This window comes from Scyliorhinus torazame, chromosome 4, assembly GCF_047496885.1.
Source record: "Scyliorhinus torazame isolate Kashiwa2021f chromosome 4, sScyTor2.1, whole genome shotgun sequence".
NCBI classification, from domain to species: Eukaryota; Metazoa; Chordata; class Chondrichthyes; order Carcharhiniformes; family Scyliorhinidae; genus Scyliorhinus; species Scyliorhinus torazame.
In genome coordinates, this window is record NC_092710.1 from 136,083,582 (window position 1) to 136,103,019 (window position 19,438).

General features: G+C 42.9%; 1 protein-coding gene and 1 long non-coding RNA gene across 8 annotated transcripts in view; one reads left to right on the top strand and one right to left on the bottom strand.

The window, feature by feature from the left end:
- The window catches only part of fam110c (family with sequence similarity 110 member C), a 242,255-nt gene that overhangs the window by 199,680 nt on the left and 23,137 nt on the right, over window positions 1-19,438 (bottom strand). The gene's annotated exons all lie outside the window — the stretch shown is intronic.
- LOC140411643 (uncharacterized) lies at window positions 5,034-16,113 on the top strand. The gene is made up of 4 exons (XR_011940919.1): window positions 5,034-5,157; window positions 14,767-14,875; window positions 15,004-15,091; window positions 15,426-16,113. It is a non-coding gene; the product is annotated as an uncharacterized lncRNA (long non-coding RNA).

A 19,438-nucleotide genomic window follows, 5' to 3' on the forward strand; every position in this document is an offset into this window, starting at 1 on the left:
TTTAAACTTTGTGGATTACTTGGCTTTATTATTCCACAACAACATTTAAATGCAAGATAAAACCTGGCACGACGCAATGATCGCCCAAAGTTGACCTTACCATCAATATATGGAAAACAAAGATAATGCGAATAAACGCTCGGATTAACAACCCCATTAAGATAAGGAACACCAAGTTGGATGAAATAACTTCTTTTACCTATCTGGGTAGTGACGTATGTACTACCAGTGGGACAGGTGAGGATGTAAAGATCAGAATTGGGAAGGCTAGAACAGCATTTATCACTCTCTTCAACATCTGGAAATCAAGTGAGATCACCAAGGCCACAAAGCTAAAGATCTTCAACTCCAATGTAAAGTGAGATCTCCTTTAAAGCTCTGAAAATTAGAGGGCCACCAAAACAATGTTGGCGACAATCCAATTCTTCATCAACAGAAGCCTCAGAAGGATCCAAAGGATATACTGGGCAAAGACCGTCAATACTGTTAGCCTACAGCAGGAGACAAAACAAGACCCAATGGTCCTCCAAATCCAGAGGCGAAAGTGGAATTGGATAGGCCATACTTCAAGGAAACTATGTAACAACATTACACAGCTCTCACATGGACCCACAAGGAAAGAGAAGGCAAGGCAGATCATGAAACACATGGAAGCAGGATACTGAAAATGAGATGAGAATCGAGGGTAATACATGGGAACAACTGGAGAGAATGGCCCAAGACAGGATTAGATGGGGAGAATTTGTCCATGGCCTATGCTCCATTAAGGAGTGAAAAAGGTAAGAAGAAGAAGAAGAAATGGAGAAAGATTCAACCAGCTATCTTAATTTGCAGCCCAACCCCAGACCAAGCCAGCAATGGAGGCTGGAGAGGCAGGTTAAGTTGGACAGGTTCACCAGGACAAGTCAGGCCGGTCCAGCAAGGATGAGGGTGTAAGCAATTGAGAGACTGTGGCGGGGTGGTTGAGGGCAGTCCCTTACACTCTGGGGCAGGGAAGGGCTTGTAACAGGTCACATAGGTGAAACAGCCATGTTTGATGCTGTCTTGCCGCTTTTAGAACAGCAGGAATCAACTCAGGGAAAGAGAGACCAGCAGAAAGCCAATACTCCAGCTACAAGTCAACTACGCAGAAGGTAATAAACAACCATAGCTTGAAAGTAGGAGATGGACTCTCCCTAACTTGTTCCAGCATCAAGTTGACCTGAGAACCAACATCCGCGAAAATTAGCTACAAGAAGCCTTGCAGATGACTGTGAATCCTCTGCTTACAATGCCTTCACTTCAACTAAAAGCATCAACTCATCTAAGAAGATCCTGTCCTGCCAGAAAAGAGAGACTGAAACAATTATACTCTGTAATTGAATTGTTTTTTTTCTTCCTGTACCAAACGTTTATGTAATAGTGTGAGTGAGCAATAGTGTGAGTGAGTCAAGTGAGTGAAACAATCCTCTGAGGCAAGTGAGGGATGGTAAGAAAATCTTTATTTTAAAACTCATTCTAAAAGCTTTCTGCTTGAATAATTTCAATTGGGACAATCACAAGAAAATCCTCACAACTCACATACAAAGCACACTGATCACAGATGGTGAGAAACACATAAAAGTCTGACTGTGACATGAACAATGATTTTTCCAGCTATGTATCGGTTAAATTATATTTAAGCGACAAATGATAACAGCCAAGTGCAAATGGTATTAGTTATTTCTTATTTCAAACGCTGAACTGATTCAATTCAGATTCAAAGGTAAATTGAATGATGACTACATTACAAAAGTACATCATTGGATGCAATGCACATTGGGATACGCTGAGCCCAAGAAAGATGCAATATAAATGCAAATTATCTTTTTAACATGCTAGTCCACTTTCTATTGCTGTCCAAACAAGATCAATTCCAACCTGAATTGGATATCAGGTGAACCTTTTGACAGGTATTCACCTTTTGTTGCTGTTGGAAAACTTTATCTCAATCTCTGTGACATAATTGAAATTATACAACCCTGGTTGTATGATAATGGGAATTGCCGATTTGATTGATGTACCTCAATGTGCCCCGGTGTTGCAGATATATGAACTTGAGTCCTCGGGCTTTGTTTGAAGGGCTGAATGAAGACTGTCACACAAATAGAATAAGGGGCATTTTCAAAAAATACTGGAGTGCCTGCTCTGAAAATAAACTCAGTGCCTCATGCCCATTACACACCTTCCACTCCATTCCCTCAAGTCCTTCTTCACCGTCTGCTGTCTTCTGGTTTTCTGACTCACACCCGGCTCACAGAACCCCTCCTTACTTCTCTACCTCCCCACCATTAACCATTCTTGGAGCTCAGCCAAGCATTCAAAATTAAGCCATCTGAAAAACAAATTTCTAGCCATCTGTTGAACCTATGTCTGTTAATACAAATGCCATATGGCGTCATTTCCAATGCTAGTCTGAGCTCTTAGAATGGCTAATGGATTCAGCTCAGCAGGAATCTGTTTGCACAGTCAGAAAAGGGAATGAAAGCTTTGTTTGGTTGTCAGATTTTAGGGGTTGAAATAAGCTAGTACTTCTTTGATGATGTGTTTCCATGCCTGTTTGTTTATTTGGTCAAGATTAAGAGGTGTGAAGAGGATTTTTTCACTGATGATGTGAAAGGCTGTTTGAATAATATTTAATGAGGTTGTAAAGTGAGCTGTTTTTCTCAAAGGAGATTTCAAAAGCAAGTTTGCTTATTTTGTCAGTTTCAAGTTCTTCAGTAGCATGCGAAACTTGTCAATGGTTCATTGATTCTGTATGGCAGGACCCTGGGAAGTATTGAGGATCGGAGGGACCGTGTGTGCTGCACACCATCTCTTAAGGTAGCAGAGCAGGTGGATATAATAGTTAAGAAGGCATATGGTATACGTACCTTTATTAGCCGAGGCATATAGTTTAAGAGCAGGGAGGTTGTGCTGGAACTGTATAAAACGTTGGTTAGACCACAGCTAAAGTATTGTGTGCAGTTCTGAAATCCACATTATAGGAGGGATGTGATACCACTGTAAAGGGTGCAGACAAAGTATCATCGTGCATCATTGGCTTTTTCTTTATATGCTGTGTTTGTGTAACCTACCTCTTCACTCACCTGATGAAGGAGCTGCGCTCCGAAAGCTGGTCATTCCAAATTAACCTGGTGTTGTAAGACTTCTTACTGGGAATATGTAGACAGCGGTTTTTAAAACTGGTTCTGCCAAGCAGAATTAGGAGAAGGAGGAGGAAAAAGAAACATCACAGTCACCTAAAAGCACTGTTGCAATTAGGCAGGAAAGATCTCTCCCTCTCCCCCTCTCTCTTTCTCTTTGCAGCAAACAAAGTGTAGACCTGAACCAAGTCAACCCCAAAATTCCAGAGGAAAGCGAATAACTTCAAACAGCTGCAATGTTCAACAATGTACACTTCACAGACAAGCAAAAGACTTAAGTGTATATTATTTTAACTTTTCAATTGGATTCTATCTTTCTTACTTCTGATATATGTGTGTGTGTAGTTACATCTTTATTATTTTTCCCCTGGTTTAGTAACTAATATATTTACTCTGCTTTGACTCAAAATAACCTAGTTTGATTGGTTCCTTTTAAACAAATAAATACACTTGGATTGGAAAAGGTATTTAGGGGGAAAATACATTTTAAAACCTTTGTTGCGGCCAGCTGAGGAAGTTGACTATAAGGGGAGTCAGCTCAATCTTCCCCACCCCGGGCATCACACAAATCTGTTTTCCTCATTAAGAGATCTCAATTTATCTTACTGTTCTATAACTGGAATAATTTATTTCTGTTGCATTTGACGTTTATATTTATTTCTGGTTTTCTCTTTGTTTTCATACCGTTTAATACATTTTTTGGAGGTTTGTTATGTTTTTCTCGATAGGTTTTACAGAGATTGATCTTTGCATTTAGAATCCACATTCTTTTAGATTGTCAAATCATTTATGGTCATGTTTGTTTTGCTTCTCCCACACCCATGTATTTATTGATATGTATTTATTCTTAATTCCCTATTAAAGTGCAAATATATACATGAGGTCAATAATAAAGCAACTGGAAAAAATGGTTCAACATTTGTGTGACACGGTGGAACAGTGGTTAGCACTGCTGCCTCACAGCACAGGTACCCGGGTTCAATTCTGGTATGGAATTAAGTAACAATGTGGTCTTTACATGTTCTCCCATGTCTGCTTGGACTTCCTCCGGGTGCTCAGGTTTACTCCCACAGTCCAAAGAAGTGCAGGTTAAGTCAATTAACCTTGCTAAATTTCCCCTTGGTGTCCAAGGATGTGCAGGTTAGGTTAAGGGGTTATGGGGCCAGAGCCGAATGGGCGGGGTAGTGGACCTGGGTGCAGTGCTCTTTTGGCGGGTCAATGCAGACTCGATGGGCCGAATGGCCTCCTTCTGCACTGTAGGGATTGTATGATTCAAGTACATACGAACATAAGAAATACGAGTAGCAATGGACCATACAGTGTGCTCTGTAATTCTATAAGATCGTTCCTGATCCTCGACCTCACCTTGACTTACACTCCCTCGTCTGTGATTGTCAGAAAAAATCTTTGCTTGTACATATTTGATACACATACACAACACACACACACATAATATTGTTGTTACCATAACGTTTCTTGTAAGTATTGAACATTGCTGGCAAGATCACCTTTGTTGTACTTTGCTAATTGATATGCAAGCAGCTTCTTTCCCTGTCATTGTCTTGTCATGGCAAGGCAGCAGCTTTCATTGTCAGTTCTTTTTCATATAGCAAATCACTTTGAGAGTGAGGTGACTTTCACAATTTGCCATGATGGAATTTGAATCCAAGACATCTGGGCTGTGAGTACCAAAGCCAGTATGATAATGAATTGTGCAGTATCTTGCTGCTTTGACTGCTTGTGTCCTTCAATATTTACTTTGCATATTATTTGTGCTTTGCCACAGTTCTGTGTATTTTACATTGCAGAGAATAAAATGCACATATCCAACTTGAATACTTTCCATGATTTTGATTTTCCTTTTTTAAGGAATACGTTTTGGTAAATGGGTTATTGAAAAATATACATAATCAACAATAGGAATTCCACAGATCAGGATAAGAAGGTTTTGAGTTCAAACTGCCTGCAGCCTCTAGTTTGCATGTTGGATCAGGTAAAAAGTATGCTGTTCTGTCAAGCGCGACTGTGCAACTCGCTAGCTGTGTCTTGCATAATGAGAAGTTTCTTCATGTACCACACTGCTCCTTTCAATTAAGCATTATTGAGTGTAAACAAACTCAACCAATGTTGAGTGTAAATATCAATCAAAATAAATCTGTAGAAGTTTTCCCCGGAAAATATTTTCACCTATTCAAAATGTCAAATTGCCCACTTGGTACAGAGCTTTGAAACACAGAAAAAAATAACGAATGCTGCGTTTCACTACAAATTGATTTCAGTCTTAATCAGGTTTTCGTTGATAGTTCAGTTGCCTATTGCATGTTTTGGTGTAAAGCAGAGCCACACAAAGCAGTAAAGGAACAGATTAGACTGCATTCTGGAACTGATGGCAGGGTGAAAAGACTGCTCACCCAGACTCAATCTCACAATGTTCAATGTCATGTCTTGTTTAAACCTGAACTGAGCACTAATCCCAACAACCAATTTCCCAAAATCCCAGCAAACACCACTTTGTTAAGAAAGGGGGAACCTTCAGATGGAACAGTCTGCCTCTTCCTGCAACGGTGCAGCATGTTACCATTCCACAATTCTTCACTCCTTCCCCCTGGTACCATTAATGGAATGCACTCCTCCCCTTTTGGGCCAATGACACAACCTAAGAGATCATTTCCAGGGTGCAATGGCAGGCAGATACCCCACCCCACCACAATTTGAATGGTAAAGTGGCCCATTCAGAATTTCAGTATTGTTAAGCCAGTACTGTTGTTATTTTAAATACATGGATCATTACAGTTGACAAAGTAATGCCATGCAAATGCATCAGCATGTGTATTGTAACATAACACAATAATTTGTAGGCTAAAGCATTTACTTTAAATCTTACAAGTGCTAAGGCAGCTGGTTTAAAATTGGTCCTATTGGACAAGTGTTAATTTGAGGCTGAGAACAAGAAAACATTACAATTAATCTGTATATTTGCACAGTGTGAAATTTCTCCTTAGCAAGTATTGTCCAAATAAAAAAAAAATGTTTAGATGAGCCCACTCCGGAGCTCCAAGACATGGTTCAGCCCTGTGGTCAGATGTGGGTTTGTTCCCAGTGTCTGAGTTATAAATGATAACCACACTGATCTGTTGACACACTGAAGCCAGGATCTCTGTTTAGATGGGAGGGTGATTCATCTGCAGATTACCCTGGTGCAACCTCCAGCCAGTTGCATCATTCGAAGCCAGGAAGTGGGGACATTAACTTACACTCATGGCTGGAATAAGTGAACTTAGGACACTAGAACATGAGGAGTGAAACATTATATTTTTCAAAGTACACCTTTGCAAAACCCTGACCCACCCCATAAAACACAAAATAAATTCCTATAATTCATGCTGCCAACAAATACTGTTAAAGGGATTACATTTCTTGCATCCTGCTAACTCTTGCACATTTTAAATATTACATGTCTGCACCACAAATGATTAAGTCAGAGCTGAATTAAGGACAGCTCTGCCAACATGTAATTCCTATTTTAATTAACTCTATAATTTCATAGTTTATTTTCAAAACCATATGCCGTCTGTAATCTTAGGCTTACAAGGCCCAATGAATATTGTAGAATGTCTAAAATGATCGCACAGCAGGAAAGGATTGAAGGGATATGGCAATGGGGCAAGAAAGTGAGGTTGAGGTATACCTTCAGTTATGGACGCCTGGTAAATTCACAACAGTGGCTAAGAGACTGAACCTGAGCCATAACATTTTGGTTTTAAGGCAGTGCAGAAAGATTGATTTAATAATAATAATAATAATATTTTACTGTCACAAGTAGGCTTCAATGAAGTTACTGTGAAAAGCCCCTAGTCGCCACATTCTGGCGCCTGTTCAGGGAGGCCGGTACGGGCCAGCTGTTTAACCCACTGAGCTAAACCAGCCCCTGTTCTTCCAGGAGTGATAATAGAATAAATATGGCTTGGTTATTTTATAAACAAACTTTATTAAAACAAAACAAAAGGAAACAATATTTAAACTTTTCAACTTCAAACCAAACATTAGCAGATTATATGTAGTTTTTTAACCTTAACACACTAGTTCCCATTAAACAGCACTTTATGAAACATGCACCTTTCATGCCACTTGCACCAGAAGACAGAGGCATACTTGCACTTTCAAAGCAATTGTTCTTCTGTTAGGGATATTCATTTAAAAACATTTTCCAAACCCTGCCTCGGTGGCAACTTTCATGACCGCTCTCGGCCAATTTCCAAAACCTTCCCCTCTGTAACTTTTGAGACCTCACTTGATCGATTTCCAAAGCCTCCTTCTCTGTAATTTTCATGACCTCTCGCGGTCAATTTCCAAAGTCGTCTTCTCTGTAACTGTTCAGAACAGCAATCTTTCGCCCTCTGAACTCTGCCCAGTCCCTCAAACAAATGTTCTCTGCTGGGGTTTCCAGGCTTGAACCCATCAGTGTTATCTTAGCTGTTTGATATCCCACTTCGATTTATACTAAATAACAGAGCCATGCTATTGATATGCAGCCAATCTCCCATTGACAGACAAAAAGACTCTACAATGGGCTAATAGTTGGTCAGACAGGAGTGTCCCGAAGAACAATGGATCTGGGGCATCCTGTGTATTCCCACTAATGAGTTTAAGTCTGACTGGGGCAAGGTGTGGGCATATTCCTGCTAGCAGGTTTTTCCCCTCAGTCTATTTAACCCCAGAATTGCCTGCTACATTGGGGTCTCATTTCTGAACCCAATTTCCTAATATCTTCCTCGCATAACAGCTCAGCTATGATCTTATTGAATGGCAGAGCAGGCTCAGAGGGCCACATGACCTTCTTTTGCTCAGGTTTCTAATATTCCTCTGTCATTAAATCTTAAATTCTATTCACAACAACGATTTTGGGCGCTATTCTCCCTCCCCACGCTGGGTGGGAGAGTCGCTGGGGCGCCGCGTGAATCGCGCCACGCTGCCCTGACCCCCGCACGTGATTCTCCCACTCCCCGGAAACCAGCGGCGCGTGATTCGCACCGGGCCGCTCGGCACGACAGGTTCCCACCGGCGCCGTCCACCCCTGGTCGCTGCCGGCGGGAACTCTGCGGGAATGCTGGGGGGGGGGAGGGGGGCGGCCTGTGGGGGAGGGAGGGGGGCTCCTTCACCGGGATGGCCTCCGATGGGGTCTGGCCCCTGATCGGGGCCCACCGATCGGCGGGCCGGCCTCTCCCCCCCTGGGCCTACCTCCTTCCGCTCGTGGCCCCAGAACACCGGCGCATGTTGGTGAGGGGCCAGCAAGCGTAAGACGTTCCCCACGCATGCGCAGGATTGGGCTGCCCCAACTGCGCATGCACGGGTTGGCGCGGCGCCCATTTGGCGCCGCATAAGGAGGCTGGAATGGCGTGAACCGCTCCAGCGCCGTGCTGGCTCCCTGTGGGGGCCAGAATAGATCGTGCCCGGGCCCTGTTCGCGCCGTCGTGAAACGCAATGGCGTTCACGACGGTGCGAACACTTGGCCTCCATATCGGAGAATTGCCCCCAGAGTAATTACATTTCCAGCAGAAGTGTCTGACTTTAAAAATGTACATCTTATTGAGAATGTTATTGCAGTTTGGTCATCATTTCTGATCCTTTGGGACTTGCTAATGCTAACAGGTCAGTTTGTCACAAGCTGTCACTATCCTAACCTGTTTCTTTCCCCAGGTTCCTTCCACTCACCTCATCTGTGACTTCAAAGAGTGCAAGTAACCTGCAACAACCAAACTTATTACTGAGGCAGTGGGATGGTAATGATTTAAAATTGATATCAGGGATTAAGGAGAAGATAGAATCTACCATGGACCTTTAGATTTGGGTTGGGACAGGGGGAACTGCAATGCTGGTTAAAAGCTTCAACACATTTGGGACAATTCAGCTTATCATGAAACTTTTGTGTGAAGCAGGAGTGCAAGAACTAACATAGGAACATAGGTTCAGGAGTAAGCCATTCAGCCTGTCAAGTCTGTTTTGCCAGTCAATACGATCATGACTGATCAGACACTTCAGTGCCTTTTACCCACACTATGCCTATAACCCTTTACTTTATTGTTAATCATAAATCTATAAATCTCTGTTTTAAACATACTCAATGACTGAGTTTCACCACCCTCCGGGCTAGAGAATTCCAAAGATTCACAACCCCCTGTGTAAAGACATTTCTCCACACCTTGGGCCTAAGAGGCTTCTCCCTTATTTTGAAATTGTGCCCCCTGGTTCTAGACTTCCCAACCAAGGAAAATATATCCATCCACCCTCTCTATCCCTTTAAGTATTTTGTAGGTTCCAATGAGATCATTTCGTATTTTTCAGAAGTCGAGAGAATACAGGCCCAGTTTGCCCAGTCTGTCTTCATAAGTCAGCCTTCCATTCTGGAACAAGTTTGGTGAATCTTTGTTGCACTCCCTCTATGGCAATAATACCCTTTCTGAGGTAAGGGGACCAAAATTGCACACAGTACTCCAAGCGCTGTTTAACAAAGCTTCTATACAATAACCTAAAGCAATTGAATGATGGCCAGCATGGGCAGAAAATAATTCATTAAAAAGACAGCATCTGAGGAAATTTAAAGGCAAAGTGGAGAGTGAAAGGTAATTAAAAGCACTTAAAGGAAGTAATAATTAAAAGTGGATATCAGACTAAAGTAAAACCAAAGGAAACTCTTGAAATAAAAGATCAAAACCAGAGACAGAAAATATAACAAAAAATCAAAATAGTTGACAGGAAGAAAAAGAGGTACAAATCAGGGGTATATTTGCAGTGGCAGGTTCACAAACAAGACAAATAGAGGCAATAGTATGAGGGAAGAGATGTGAAAACTGCTTTTTTCTTCCATAAGCTTAAAGAAACAGGTATGACCCTAAAGAGATATGTGTAAAAATGTACAAGGGCAGACAGGGGTGGTGAGTGCATTAGGGATTTAGGTGGCCAGGGAGTACACAGGACGTGGAAGATGCAGGCTCGCATAAGACCTCAAAGGCGAATCTTTGTGGATTGGAATGGGAGACAGGAACAGTGTTGACATGTCAGATGCTCTGAAGGAAATAAGGATATGGAGACACTGAATCAATTAAAGTTGGTTCAGAAGAACGTAAAATAGAAAACTTGTGGGTCTACCCAACAGATTATCTTAGTAAACAGATACCAGGTGTAGTCCAAACTGCAGAAGGTTATAAGGTTACAGAATGAATGATAGTTAGAAAACCTGAACAAAATGGGTTTGTGAGTAGCAGAAAGATTGAAGTTGCAGGTCATTCTTTACATAGGATTTGTTGCTGGACATATCTGTCATAAGGACAATATGATGTGGAGATGCCGGCGTTGGACTGGGGTGAGCACAGTAAGAAGTCTTACAACACCAGGTTAAAGTCCAACAGGTTTGTTTCAAACACTAGCCTACGGAGCACTGCTCCTTCCTCAGGTGAATGAAGAGGTATGTTCCAGAAACATATATATAGACAAATTTAAAGATGCAAGACAATGCTTTGAATGCGAGCATTTGCAGATAATTAAGTCTTTACAGATCCAGAGATAGGGGTAACCCCAGGTTAAAGAGGTGTGAATTGTCTCAAGCCAGGACAGTTGGTAGGATTTTGCAAGCCCAGGCCAGATGGTGGGGATGAATGTAATGCGATATGAATCCCAGGTCCCGGTTGAGGGCGCACTCGTGTGTGCGGAACTTGGCTATGAGTTTCTGCTCGGTGATTCTGCGTTGTCGCGCGTTCTGAAGGCCGCCTTGGAAAACGCTTACCCGGAGATCAGAGGCTGAATAAGGACGATACGTAGAGGACAGTGAGCTCTGTGAATACAGCAGTACATAATGAAAAAGGATTAAGAATGATAGTGAAGGGGCCACTTACACAGTAGATAGTAGACAGGAGCTTAGGTTGGGGAATGGATATGTGTGCCCCAATAGTCACATGAATGAGAATTAGTTCAAAATTCCAAGATCAAGGATGCAAAGTAACCTTCTCTGATATCTTACCAGGATTTGAGAAAGGAAGTTATGTTTACCAAAAGGATTGAGGAGATAAAGTAGTGCTGCCAGAACAACAATGCTGCATTCGTAAATAACCAAGAATAACAAAAAGAACAATAAAACAAAGATACAGGAGCTTAGTGGGCGAGACAGCTGGTTTGTAATGCAGAACAAGGCCAGCAGTACGGTTTCAATTCCCGTACGGGCTTCCCCGAACAGACGCTGGAATGTGGCGACTAGGGGCTTTTTACAGTAACTTCACACTTGTGACAATAAAAAGATTATTATTATTATTATTATAGGACAATAAAGGAAAAAAAATAGACTTTCTATGAACATTGAGGTATTGCTGAGAAGAGAGACATGCTGCCAAAACCTTTCACTGATGTTCATAAGAACATAAGAACTAGGAGCAGGAGTAGGCCACCTGGCCCCTCGAGCCTGCTCCACCATTCAATGAGATCATAGAACATAGAACATAGAACGATACAGCGCAGTACAGGCCCTTCGGCCCACAATGTTGCACCGAAACAAAAAGCCACCTAACCTACACTATGCCATTATCATCCATATGCTAATCCAATAAACTTTTAAATGCCCTCAATGTTGGCGAGTTCACTACTGTTGCAGGTAGGGCATTCCACGGCCTCACCACTCTTTGCGTAAAGAACCTACCTCTGGCCTCTGTCCTATATCTATTACCCCTCAGTTTAAGGCTATGTCCCCTTGTGCTAGCCATTTCCATCCGCGGGAGAAGACTCTCACTGTCCACCCTATCTAACCCCCTGATCATTTTGTATGCCTCTACTAAGTCTCCTCTTAACCTTCTTCTCTCCAACGAAAACAACCTCAAGTCCATCAGCCTTTCCTCATGGATTTTCCCTCCATACCAGGCAACATCCTGGTAAATCTCCTCTGCATCCGCTCCAAAGCTTCCACGTCCTTCCTATAATGCGGTGACCAGAACTGTACGCAATACTCCAAATGCGGCGGTACCAGAGTTTTGTACAGCTGCAACATGACCTCATGACTCCGGATCTCAATCCCATTACCAATAAAGGCCAACACTCCATAGGCCTTCTTCACCACCCTATCAACCTGGGTGGCAATTTTCAGGGATCTATGTACATGGACACCTAGATCCCTCTGCTCATCCACACTTCCAAGAACTTTACCATTAGCCAAATATTCCGCATTCCTGTTATTCCTTCCAAAGTGAATCACCTCACACTTCTCTACATTAAACTCCATTTGCCACCTCTCAGCCCAGCTCTGCAGCTTATCTATGTCCCTCTGTAACCTGCTACATCCTTCCGCACTGTCGACAACACCACCGACTTTAGTGTCGTCCGCAAATTTACTCACCCACCCTTCTGCGCCCTCCTCTAGGTCATTGATAAAAATGACAAACAGCAACGGCCCCTGAACAGATCCTTGTGGTACGCCACTTGTAACTGAACACCATTCTGAACATTTCCCATCAACCAACACCCTCTGTCTCCTTTCAGCTAGCCAATTTCTGATCCACATCTCTAAATCACCCTCAATCCCCAGCCTCCGTATTTTCTGCAATAGCCTACCGTGGGGAACCTTATCAAACGCTTTACTGAAATCCATATACACCACATCAACTGCTCTACCCTCGTCTACCTGTTCAGTCACCTTCTCAAAGAATTCTATAAGGTTTGTGAGGCATGACCTACCCTTCACAAAGCCATGTTGACTATCCCTGATCATATTATTCCTATCTCGATGATTATAAATCTTGTATCTTATAATCCCCTCCAAGACTTTACCCACATCAGACGTGAGGCTCACCGGTCTATAGTTGCCTGGGTTGTCTCTACTCCCCTTTTTGAACAAAGGGACCACATTTGCTAACCTCCAGTCCTCTGGCACTATTCCTGTAGCCAATGATGACATAAAAATCAAAGCCAAGGGCCCAGCAATCTCTTCCCTGGCCTCCCAGAGAATCCTAGGATAAATCCCATCAGGCCCCGGGGACTTATCTATTTTCGGCCTGTCCAGAATTGCCAACACCTCTTCCCTACGTACCTCAATGCCATCTATTGGCATTGGGTCTCACCATTCTCCTCCACAACATTATCATTTTCCTGAGTGAATACTGACAAAAAATATTCATTTAGTATCTCGCCTATCTCTTCAGACTCCACACACAACTTCCCATCCCTGTCCTTGACTGGCCCTACTCTTACCCTAGTCATTCTTTTATTCCTGACATACCTATAGAAAGCTTTTGGGTTTTCCTTGATCCTACCTGCCAAATACTTCTCATGTCCCCTCCTTGCTCGTCTTAGCTCTCTCTTTAGATCCTTCCTCGCTACCTTGTAACTATCCATCGCCCCAACTGAAACTTCACACCTCATCTTCACATAGGCCTCCTTCTTCCTCTTAACAAGAGATTCCACTTCTTTGGTAAACCACGGTTCCCTCGCTCAACGCCTTCCTCCCTGCCTGACCGGTACGTACTTATCCAGAACACGCAGTAGCTGTTCCTTGAACAAGCTCCACTTATCCAGTGTGCCCAACACTTGCAGCCTACTTCGCCAACCTATCCCCCCCAAGTCATGTTTAATGGCATCATAATTGCCCTTCCCCCAGCTATAACTCCTGCCCTGCGGTGTATACTTATCTCACCGAATTATGGTCACTGTCCCCAAAGTGCTTTCCTACCTCCAAATCCAACACCTGGCCTGGTTCATTACCCAAAACCAAATCCAAAGTGGCCTTGCCTCTTGGCTGATCATGGCTGATCTTTTGTGGACTCAGCTCCACTTTCCGGACAAGGGCAAGAATATCAAATTTCAAAAGCAAGACCTTGGGAATCATCGTGACATGGGCCTATAATCACATCAAACAGCATGTTCCTCCTGCTGTTCACAATAAGCAGGCTGTTCACAATAAGCAGAGTACAGATTGGATTCAACCAGCTCGCACTTGCAAAACACAAAACAAAATGTCTACAGTCAGACGTGATTCTGTGATTGGGCAGCACTTACTGAACAATCCTGAGTACACTAAAAACTACACTAACAATCTATGATGGGCAGCACAGCGGCGCAGTGGTTAGCATTGCTGCCTCATGGCGCTGAGGTCCCAGGTTCGATCCCGGATTTGGGTCATGTCCGTGTGGAGTTTGCATATTCTCCCCGTGTTTGCGTGGGTTTCACCCCTACAACCCAAAGATATGCAGGGTAGGTGGATTGGTCACACTAAATTGTCCCTTAATTGGAAAAAATTAATTGGGTATTCTAAAAAAAAATTTAAACTACACTAACAACCAATTTGAGGAAATTTAAGCTCATAACATGGCTAATTTACTTGCTAGAAACAAGATACATTCATACACAGGAACTCGTTCTCTGCAAATAAAAGGAACATGTTCAAGCCTTGTGCCTTTTTTGAATCCTTACACCAGGTTACAGTCCAACAGGTTTGTTTCGAATCACTAGCTTTCGGAGCACTGCTCCATCCTCAGGTGAATGAAGAGGTCGGTACCAGAAACATATATATAGACAAAGTCAAAGATGCAAGACAGTACTTTGAATGTGAGTCTTTGTCTTTTTTGAATAGGGAGGGATCTATAATTCCCTGTTGCTTTCCCCATGGCAATGACACAACCGAACAGAAGCACCCTGCCAACCAATCAGAGCCCTTTCCTCCAGGGGCAGACATTGTTGTGGTAGTATGAAATCTGGCATTCTTGCATTTGTCCTGATGAAAAGTTTCATCAAAATATATTTATTTTGCACAATATTCAAGTTCTGTACTATCAACCTATCTGGTAACTATTCTGTTTGTATAATGTAGAGGTTGCAACAGGTGGAGTGGTGAGCACATCTGGTAGGTAATCAATTCCAGATGGAACGTCAGAGGTTGGAAGATGACCAACAGGAAGGTAAGGGTGCAAAACTTCAGAGAGAAACATTTTAACTGAGGAACAGAAATAGGCAAGAGTAGGAGGAAAATCTATAAAATATTGCATACTGTCATGAAGCTGGGCTTGTTGCTGAATAATGATGTTTAATCGATTGTCTGGAAACCTGAATTGAACTTTTAACTCAGACTTTTCAGAAACACAGAGACTGGAGTGGCTTGAACTCACAGCCCAATTTGAATTACTATACATTCCACATTCCAATTCATTGGAGTGGAGTCAGTCTTTCTGCAAAACCCAAAGACAATGACTTCAGGGGACTGTTAAGGACTCATATCTCCTGTCTCATTTGCAGGGCATCTATGGCAATAACCTGCGACATTCAACTGTTGGATAGGAGCCATTGAGACTAATCACTTGGACAATTGGACCCTGGCATTCAGACATGAGCTAATCACGTTACGTTTGGAATACACAAAAAACATTTAAATCCCACTGGCAGTTGGAAAAGGAAGGTCACATGCCAAGTCAACCCCTTGTATGTTTTAAACACATAGTTCACAGCCAAACTGAGGACAAGCAGCTCAGGGAGAAGACCTAAGTGGGGTCCTTCCTGCTTCCATTTTTCTCCAACCTATTTGGTAAGCTTCGAGCCTTGTTTGCTGACATAATCAACCAGGAGCAACCTGCTGCAGACTGACTTCTTCACAAATCCAACCCAGAAGTTTAATTGAGGCATTGAAGAGGGCATGGATGATTATTTGAATTGAAACAACGAGCAGGGGTACAGGAAAATGGCATTAAATCATAATGCTCATTTGGAGAGGCGGTGCAAACATGAGAGGCAAAATGGTCACCTTCTACACCATAATGTAGTGATATCATGGTTATGTCGTAATTCAGTGACTGACCACTAGGAGTCTCATTAGTATATAAGTGAATGTTAGAGTCAGGTGACCTCAGCCTGACTTGGGAACTGGAGAGAGAGGTTGCTAGTGCATGATCGTACTGTTATGCATCTGTTATTTTGTATATAGTTGCCCCACAGTTAATGGTAATAAATTGTTTATAGTTTTAGCTACAAGTGTTCTTGTAATATAAATCAGCGCATCCAACAAGAACATTACACATAACACGTCTGTGATTCATTATCATCCCTGAAGAGCCTATTCAATCATCTACATGTTTAAATCATAAACATCAAGAACATCAGATTCAATCTGAAACGAGCTGAGTCACTAAACTACAAACTACAAAGAAGAACAGTAAGAAGTCTTACAACACCAGGTTAAAGTCCAACAGGTTTGTTTCGAATCACTAGCTTTCGGAGCACAGCTCCTTCCTCAGCTCCTTCCTTCATCTGAGGAAGGAGCTGTGCTCTGAAAGCTAGCGATTCAAAACAAACCTGTTTGACTTTAGCTTGGTGTTGTAGGACTTCTTACTCTGTGCACCCAGTCCAATGCTGGCATCTCCACATCATGGCTACAAAGAAGAATGCAGTGGTAATACAGGAAATGCAAAACATTAAAGCAAAACAAAAGCAGTATATGATAGAACTTTACCACCTCTGAGTAATAATGACATTGTGAGAGTAGAAGATTCAGGCAATTGGTCGAGATAAGCCATTGTACTTGAAGAAGTAGCACCTCGTTTCTACAATGTACAGACAGAGGAAGGGTTGATTTCAAGAATAAATCATTGCGCACTCTTGAAAACCAGAGAAGACTTTTACAACTCTCTTGCCTTTTTTATGACACTAATTTGGCCAACCTATCCTATTTGTGTTGCATGTGTGAAGATCATGTATGTGTGTGTAAGTTTATTATTTTACTGAGCGCTTTTTAAATATAATAAAGCTGACCTCTTTCTTGCTAAACTGAAGAAAACCTATTGCTGCTTTAATGATCACAGCATGCAAACAGATATGTACTCATCGGATTGACAAGTATCCTTTTCAAGCAAACAATGACCTGCTACGGTCAAACGTGAAGAATGCAAAGAGAGGAAACCATTTGACTCATCTTCACTTGATCATAACAATATAAATAAATTATATGAATATTAGAAACAAGAAGTTAGAAATGAAGGTTGTTGGGAACTCAGATGTGGATAGCCAGGTGTAGGCAGAAATATTGAAATTAATATAACATTCAGGAATATACATTTTTTTTAAAAAGGCAGGTTGGAAAGTTAATGAGCTGGTGTAACCCCATACATCAGAGACACCTGGTAAAGAATTGATCATCTGCGAAGTATTGTGGCCATCTAAAATGCCCTCCCGCAAAGAGTGATGGGAAATGTGGTCAAGCTTGGGACACAGACAAGCTGCAGTTTGTATATTTGCAGACTGCAGCTCAAATGCTATGCAGAAACTCACACCTGCAAATGGGCCATTAAAGGCTAGAAAAGGAACAATGGAATGATCTTGTCCATCACATCACCTCCCAGACTAAGCGGCACCAAGCCCATGCTCAGAGCACTCTCCGGATTGGCCATTGAGTGCCCACCCCAAAGTGATGTGGCAGCCCCGATTGGACGTGACTGATCAGAGGATGGAACCCGAGGAATTGATTAACAGTGATCCAGAAACCGCCCACAAAAGGCGCTGGGGAAACTCAAGCCGGTTAAAAGGCAGGCCTGCTTTCTCTCTCTTTTGGACCGGCTCTTGTGCCTGACATCCGATTGCAGCACAGCTGCCGACATCAGCCAAGTTCAAGGACCCACGACATCTACCGAAGGACGACCATCAAGTACAGACAACGTACCCGAGTTCCAGCCGTGAGAAGTTAGGAAACCTGTCGATCATTTGCAAGTTGTTGGATTTTAAACAAGATTTGTTGGACTTTAACCTGGTGTTGTAAGACTTCTTACTGATCTCACCCCAGTCCAGGGCCGTCACCTCCACATCATTTGCAAGTTAAGTTAAGGATGTTTAAGTGTGATAGTTATAGTCTGCATGAATAGGTTATTACTTAAGTATATAACCTTGTGTTTAATAAATAAACTGTGATTGAACCAAAATTCATGTGTGATTATTTGTCCACCATACGGGTTAAGCACACACTGTGATTGTAAAAGAGCAACATTTTCTGGCGACTCTGATGGGATTCGATTAGAAGTAACTTTGTTACTCCGAAGGATCCCACGACATTTATCAATTAGTTTAAAAGCAAAAACCACAGGTGTGACCTCCGTATTGGACAAATCATCGAATTTATAGTAACATCCTACCTATATAGGGTGACCAGAACTGAACACAGTATTCCATGTGTAGTCTTATGATGTCTTGTACAACTTCAACAAGCAGTCCCAACTCCTGTATTCAATATTCTGACCAATAAAACCTAGCATGCTGAATGCCTTCTTCACCTCACATTTATTCAGATTAAACTCCATCTGTCATTCATCGGTCCACTGCCCAATTGGTCAAGATCCTGTTGCAATTTTATATAACATTCTTCACTATCCACTATGCAGCCAAACCCGTGGGGGAGCACTCAGGCTGCTCGGTCCGCCCTCCCCCTCCTCTCGCCTGGCCCTGACAGGGGCTCCCCTGCCACAGCAAGCACGGCCGGTGTCCGGGCTGGCAGCCTGCAGTCACTCCGCGCCATTTCTACCTCCTCTCTCTCGCTCAGCACCCAGGACGCCAGGTTCATGATTTTTATAACCACAAGTTAACCACCATGTGGAATTCGGCCCATCGGGGGCGGTGAATCGTGGAGGCCCCGGAGCATCGGGCATCAGACCCGCTAACTGCCTACTGTACTTTTAGTCCACGCGGCGAGCAATGCATTTATGTCATTTTCAGGGTGCCGAAGCATCCCGATTTGGCATCAAACCGGTGCCTACTGCAATTTCAAAGAGAACAAAGAACAAAGAAAAGTACAGCACAGGAACAGGCCCTTCGGCCCTCCAAGCCTGCGCCGACCACGCTGCCCGTCTACACTAAAATCTTCTACACTTCCTGGATCTGTATCCCTCCATTCCCATCCCATTCATGTATTTGTCAAGATGCCCTTTAAACATCACTATCGTCCCTGCTTCCACCACCTCCTCCGGCAGCGAGTTCCACGCACCCACTACCCTCCGTTTAAAAAAACTTACCGCGTACATCTCCTCTAAACCTTGCCCTTCGCACCTTAAACCTATGCCCCCTAGTAATTGACCCCTCTACCTTGGAAAAAAGCCTCTGACTATCCACTCTGCCTGTACCCCTCATAATTTTGTAGACCTCTATCAGGTCGCCCCTCAACCTCCGTCGTTCCAATGAGAACAAACCGAGTTTATTCAACCTCTCCTCACAGTTAATGCTCTCCATACCAAGCAACATCCTGGTAAATCTCTTCTGCACCCTCTCCAAAGCCTCCA